Source organism: Diceros bicornis, chromosome 34 (assembly GCF_020826845.1).
Source record: "Diceros bicornis minor isolate mBicDic1 chromosome 34, mDicBic1.mat.cur, whole genome shotgun sequence".
Taxonomy (NCBI): domain Eukaryota; kingdom Metazoa; phylum Chordata; class Mammalia; order Perissodactyla; family Rhinocerotidae; genus Diceros; species Diceros bicornis.
In genome coordinates this window covers 29,604,758-29,612,021 of record NC_080773.1, presented here as the reverse complement: position 1 = coordinate 29,612,021, position 7,264 = coordinate 29,604,758, and the positions used below count along the sequence as shown (strand labels likewise).

Genomic DNA, 7,264 nt, shown 5'->3' with positions numbered 1-7,264 from the left:
TTCAGAGAAGCACAAATGTAACGTATGGTAGGCATATCCAAAGTTTAAGACTTGTGGAACATAATAGTTCTTACTAGAGAGAAATCTTATAAATGTGATAAGTGTGATCAGCTTTATCAAATATGCACAACTTTGTGGTTATGAAAGAATTCATATAAAATGGAAACCATACATATGTGTCACGGCCTTTAAGCAGTGACCTCAGTCTACACCAAAGAATTCACACTGGACAGAAATATGATAAATGAATGGAAGGTGATAAATTGTTTAACCAGTTCTCTCAATGGAATACACATGAAATTCATACTTAAGGGAACTAGTTTGATGTAAGTGTCAAACTCTGGTGATGAACCAACCTCAGATGTTAAATTCCACAGAGGATTAAAAGTTAAAGTTATTTAAAACTCATGATGTGTGTCAATGAAGCATGGTCATCCATGGAAAGGTCTATGTTAAGTTTATAAAATGTTTTTCTGGGGCCAGCCCAGTGGTGTAGCAGTTAACTGCACAAGTTTCGCTGCTGTTGGCCCGGGTTCAGATCACAGGCGTGCACTGACACACCGCTTATCAGGCCATGCTGTGGCAGCGTCCCGCATAAAGTGGAGGAATATGGGCACAGATGTTAGCTTAGGGCCAGGCTTCCTCAGCAAAAAGTGGAGGACTGGCATGGATGTTAGCTCAGGGCTGATCTTCCTCACCAAAAAAAAAAAAAAAAAAAAAAAAACTTATTTGAGTTTTCTTGAAAAGGCTTCATTATTATTGATGACTTACAACCTGAAGTTTGAAGCCTCTTGATGTTATAGTTTCATTGCATGCTTTTCCTTTTTCTCTATGATGGTCTCAGAGAAGGGATCAGTAAAGTGAAAGGACCTTCATTAGGAGAGTTTATTCATATCCGTGGAACCTGGGAAAACCAGTATACTGATTTTAAAGTAGAATATGTTATAAATTTGAGAGCATGAGGATTAGCAGAGAATAGATGTAAAATATTATCTAAATTACTGTGCTTTGTGTGGTCACAGCCTCTTGAGATTTGTTGCTATAACTGTGGGCCTCTGTTGATGATTATAGGAAGGATTGCTATACCACATGATCATGAAAAAGAGTAGCCTAGAACATTAGAGAATGATATTTTCACTTGAGTAGAATACTGTGTTAGTAGGGATGGCATATGTGGTTGAAAAAATAGAGGGGGAATGATGGTCTGCCTCTCTTAAAAGGTAATAGATGTTGTATATCATAGATTAATGACAATTTCTCCTTTCTTTTTAGAAACTGAAGAGACAGTTATAGAGGACAGTTTAATCAAAAGATCCAGGGTTGAGTATGCTTGTGAATGATGCAAATTTGGCCACTGAAATTGCATTTTCATACCGCTTTATTTAGCATGTATTATGCTTCTCACATCTAAATAAATAAAGTGTAATCTATTTTTGTAACCCTGAATGACTCATGTGCCTTCTATTGACCAAACCATATTCCACCTCATTGGAGTGCTTCATGATGAATAGTAAGGCTGCGTCCTTAGGCTCTCTAGTCGAATGGTGTCTATAACAATTTCTTTCCGTGTTAGATTCAAACACCTTACAACATTGGAAATATATATATTCATAATTTGCTTATGAGTTATTCACTCCTTGATCTATTTCAAGTTATTTCTGTGGCTATAAAGAAAATACCATGGTAGCGCAATTTGAAATTGTCCCCCACTAAAACCTGCCTCTCTGTTCATAAATATACATCATTTGGTAATATTTCTACATGCCTTTTTTTGTGTACTGAAATAAGATACATGGCTTGCATGTTTACATGATCTGAAAATAGAAATATAGTTAGCATATGAAAAATATTAAGAAATAAAAATAAGTTTCAGAAATAAGGATACAAATAATCTTTTTTGTTGCTTGGAGCACTCAGGGAAATGATTTCAAAAGGTTAATATTCATGAATTTCTTCTTAATGAATATGTACACAGGGAATTTTTTTGACATATAAATCAGAAGTTTCATATACAGGCATACTTAGGAGACATTGTGGCTTTGTTTCCAGATCACTGCAATAAAGCAAATACTGCAATAAATGAGTCACACAAATTTTTTGGTTTCCCAGTGTAGATAAAAGGTTTGTTGAAACTATACTGTAGCCCATGAAGTATGCAATAGGATTGTCAACAAAAATTATCTGGAATGGGAGAATTTACTTATGAAAGCTTTACTGCTGGTCAGTTTGTAAACTGGGGAGATGCAGCCTCCGGAACAAATAGAAAGTACACTCCAGGGGTGTTGTTGGAAGGCAGACTTTATAGACAAAAGCCATAGACCACAGGGATTATTTTTCAAAGCCCTCTAATTTGTTGGTTCCCCTATAGATACTGGTGTTCTAAAATCAGTTATATCAGGCTTCTGGCCATGTGTCAGAAAGGAATGCCCAGTTTCTGGCAAAAGTGGTTTTTCTGAAAATGAGTACGACTGCACCTCCCCATTTGCAAGACTGCTTGAACTGTTTTAGGTCCCACTTAGCCACACAGAGTCAATTTTATCTTTATCTTAGGGATCCTGTTTGTTTGTTTTTTTTTTAATTTTAATTGCATATTTTCCCCTCTTGTTTGTAACCTGCCATAGGAAGGATTGATGATCAATTTGACATTTGCTCTACTTCAGTGCTGAGGTGTCCTCGGCCTACCTCAGGTCCCCTTAGGCCCACAGAGGGACTCATGGGCTTAGTGCAGCTTAGTTATCCAGTCGAGTAACTTGGGCCGTGCAGGGTAGAGGTCCATCCAGGTACCTAGTATAAGTCAATTAAGGTCTCAGAGTGGAAGTTTCTGGAGGTTCCAGTGATGGTTGCATCTAGGGTCAGAAGATGTTGAGTCACTATGATTCAGATTGGATTTTCATGAAGGTATGTGTGGAAGCAAGCCAGAATTATTTTAGAGAACAATCAGATGCTTAGTCCTAAAACCAATGATAACATGAAGACCTGGAAACTCAATCTTAAGAGTGATCCCAGACTTCAGGATAACCAACTAAAAAGATCTGCAAGGCATGAATGGGGAAATAAGAATGAGATTATACATGTAATCTCTCATTTATTGTTAGGCAGGGCCATATTTGAGCAACAATGCAGACAAGATGAAGGAAAGCCAGATTCAATAGGATGTGCCTATACTTTAATGAGATCCTCTATTCCTATAGAAGAAACAAATATAGTAGCTAGGTGATCCTACCAATGAAAAACTACATGGGTCCGTCTGGGTTTGAGGAAAGGGAGGTTAGTGACAGTTGTTAATTGGGGTGAGTCCTTCCTTGCATCCCAAAGAAAGCAGCCTTTAATGCCCTAGCCAGCCAGGTGGAAGCCAGAGCCAAAGGTTTGTTCCACATAACCATTGAATTCTGTTATTGGTCACCCAGTAAATGCCTGGTTGGCGAAACCAGTCTGTCCCAAACTAGTCACTTTCTTTAAGGCTAATGGTATTTTTGCATGATTCCTGGGATATCCATCCCATGTCTCGAGTGCAGTTAGGTTGACCTTGTCTGTAAGCATTTCCTTGTTCTTGTCATAAAGGTGCCAGTATGTCCAAAGTTCCATAGCTAGGAGTCAGGCAAATATATCCACCCAAGATCTGAGTGAAACCTATCATGGTTCTCATCACTGTATCTAGTTTCTTTGCTTTAATTCCAAATTGTTGAGATGACTGGGTGGCTTGGGCAATAGAAAAAAAAAAAAATTACTTAAACAGTGTATCATTAATAGCATGGCCTATTGGACAGATGTCACAGTCAAAATTAGAAATGTCAGATGTGTTGTCATTGCTTGAACTAGATGTTTAAATCATAATAAATTGTTTCAAAGTTTTCCAGTCTGTGCCCTGGAGAAATCTACCAAGGTAACCCAGATGAACTACAAAGGGGGAGTTGCCCACATATCCAACAGGTAGACTGATTTTTGTGTGGAGCAAAAGAATGAGCCCATTGTAAAAGGACATTGCTATCTGGGTCCCATTCAGATGTTTGATGGAAAAACAAACACAGTATCAGAAATATCTTACATGACGTTTGAACAATATGACAATAGTAATATTAAATAGTTGTGGAAGTTGATACACAGGCCTGGCCCAGGGTCTTGGGATAGCTGTCTACAACAGATGTCAGCTGCTTCTCTCCCTGGAAGTTGTTATTGCGAGTCAGCTTTATTGTGTCTGAGAGCAGAGTGCATTTCCAGTCATCTGAAGGAACTGGTAAGGCCCTTTCTAATGGGGCTCAATGGCTGTCTTACACTGATGATGTTTCTGGATACCCAGCCACGGGCTCTAGACTATGATACTCTGATGATGTTTCTGGATACCCAGTCACAGGCTCTAGACTATGATCAATGGAATCCTTTAAATTGGAGTCTGGGAAAGGTTCTTTAGTCTGTTGAGGATAGGCCTGAGCATATGACATTATAGTCTTACAGTAGCTGGTCATACTAGCATAAGACAACAAGGGATCAGCAGAAGCTTGTACACCAACAGACATTGATCCATGAGTGCTCATCCCATGTGGGGTCAGTTCATGTTTTCCAAAGAGAGTATTACAAGCAGTCATTGAGGCCAAAGGCAATACCTTAGGCCAGGAGAGTCCAGTCTACAGGTATATAGCAATACCTCAAAGACAATTAGCAGGACTAGAATCCAATATCTACAAAGGTGTGACATATTTTTCTCTCTACAATTACTTTCATTTTTTTACAGAGATAAACACAGTAAAACTAATTTGTTTATATTAAAAATTAGTCTGATTTGTTATCTAAGTGAAAATAAAAATATTCACTGAGAGTTTCAGAATTCTGGAGTGATCAGGTAGGGAGAAAAAGTACGTGTTTCATCCTTGTTCATGAAGGTATATCTTAGCAAATTGTTGATGGCTTAAGAGAAAAGATTTTTTTAAATCTTGAAAAATAAAACATTAGAGCATCCTCCTTTGTTCATTTAATTAATTAATATTCATTCTTCATCCTTTGTAATCAGTTTTTTTTAAGCCATTGGTTTATGTTAGCATTCTGTAATTTTGTACCCTGTTCAGTTTTATGATCTGAAGCTTTTGAAGAAACCTGTATCTAGAGTAAGTGTCAGAGACCTTTCCATGAATCTCTCTGAAGATAAAAGATATTTGAAAAAGCATCAGAGTAAAACAACTATCTGGAAATGACAAAAGACTTAACATTATAATGAAATGGACAAGGAACTTTGATTATTTTTATGACATTTTAAGATGATAACTAGAATTGTATGCAAAGATTCTTATGAAGGAGGCTTAGCATCACCTATTTGACAATGCTTGCCATGAGGTTTAACATACCAAATAAGCCTGATTAGTTTAGTATATTTCCCTTTTTATAAGAGAGAACAAATTCTTTGAGGACGTCCAGGTACTTGCTGGGAATTCTCAAAGTTGGTTTCGGGTCAAAAGAAAGACTTAATTTTGGATTTGAATTTTGGGAAGTTTTTCAAAAATATCAAAAAGTTTTAGAACACTTGCTGTTATGAGTAAGGATCTGATCAAGGCAATAGAGGAAATTTATTTTGATATAGTAGCAGTTTCTTAAACAAAACAAATTACAGTAGACATCATTGAAGGCATCATTGCAGTTTATAAACTCCCTCAGAAAATGCTACTGAGTAGCTTCAATTGGTAGCAAGACAATATTGCAACATATTAGTAAAAGTATTCTTTATTAAGAATTTTCTTACCAAATAAACCCACATGAGAGTCCACCAGAAGTTTTCCATCACATAATGTTGGATTATTACAGTAAAAAAAAAAAAGATGAAATTTCAGACCCTAGGAATGTGTATTTCAAAAGGAAATTTCACAGGGAAAATTATACAAACTTAACATAATATGAATTCGAGAAGTGTCTACGTTCCCAGACTTGATATAGTAGTGCAAGAGAGAGAAAAATACAAGATATGGGGGTCAGATTTTGTAGAATCTTAGGATGGGACCATGTGCTCTATGCCCAGATGCCAGGCAAAGAGCCTGCAAGTTGGATAAATGGTCCATATGTAAAACTGAGGGTCAAAGAGAATATCTCTCTTCACTGTCTTTACAGTTTTCCTAAGTAACAATTACAGATTATCCAACCCACCTCTCCATTACACACTCGCCTGAAGTGTGTGGCAAAAGCAGGAGAAATAGTTGAGGGATCTGAATAGGGAGACAGGACTTGAGAGCTCCATGCAGCTTCTGGGGCACGAGATGGAATGGAAGAGCTGCCAGGGTTATCCCATCTTCTGATTAGGTCTTCCCAAGACAGTCAATGGGGGATGGAACCAGGATAGGTCCACAGATTAGAACTATAGAGTCCTCAGTTCTGATCTATATGAACTGAGAACTGAGCATCTGATGTAATCAAAGGCAAAACGGGAGACCAAGAGAGGAAGAGACCCCTTTGAAACAGCCTGTCGCATGATCCTCAAAGTCAAGGAAACAAAGTTTTAACAGGAGCCAGGTAGGTGGTGTAGATCATGATAAAGATTTTGCCTTTGTCTCTGTTGGAGCTGCAGCACCACTGGAGGGTGAAAGGGTAAATTTCACATGTTTAAGGACAGAGTGATAAGTTGAGGAGAAGAAAAATTTCCTTTGAGAGTTCACAAAAACTAGACTCTTTTCCCATAGAACTGTCCAACTTGAGGAGAGTTCCTCAAACACTGTTAATGGTGCAGCTTCCTCTTGCCCTTTCTGCACTCTTACCTGTGTTCACACCTTTGGTACAGTCCCACTCATTTGGTTTTTTGCTATTTTCTCTTCACTCTCCACAGTCCAGGTCTCCTTCCTTTGCTCCAAAATGGAGATAATACTCAGATCAGAAAAAATTCCTGTTTATAGGAAGAAAGGAACATGATGCTCTGTGCTTATGTAGAATCCCGTCTCTTTGTGCAGCTTAGCAGGACATTACAGATGGATCTAGAAAAATATTTCACCAGTTCCTCCACTGCTTGCCATTTTTGGAATGCATAAGGAAGAATAAAATAGGCAGATACCTAGCTCTCCTCAAAGAACCAATGAAACCAAAGCACCTGTAGAAAACAGGGAATCGGATATTTTTTAAGTTTCCATAGGGCTTTATAAATATTTATGCTCTGGGACAACACCTGATGTCTCGTGAAGTGGGCAGATCACCTGAAGAAAGGGCAAGTTTAAACTCCTGATGCCGCATCATGAAGCTTTTCATTTCTAAGTCAACAGGGCTTTGATCTCAGTCAAGTAATGTAGGGGCTCCCAGG

The 7,264-nt window shown here is 38.0% G+C and overlaps 2 protein-coding genes across 7 annotated transcripts in view; both read left to right on the top strand.

The window, feature by feature from the left end:
- LOC131397319 (zinc finger protein 677-like) overlaps window positions 1–708 on the top strand; it is a 3,014-nt gene extending 2,306 nt beyond the window's left edge. The window contains 1 exon segment of the mRNA XM_058530121.1: window positions 1–708. This exon segment is cut by the window's left edge and continues 722 nt beyond it. The gene's annotated coding sequence lies outside the window, so the exon portion shown is untranslated.
- LOC131397343 (zinc finger protein 677-like) overlaps window positions 1–7,264 on the top strand; it is a 47,204-nt gene that overhangs the window by 13,204 nt on the left and 26,736 nt on the right. The gene's annotated exons all lie outside the window — the stretch shown is intronic.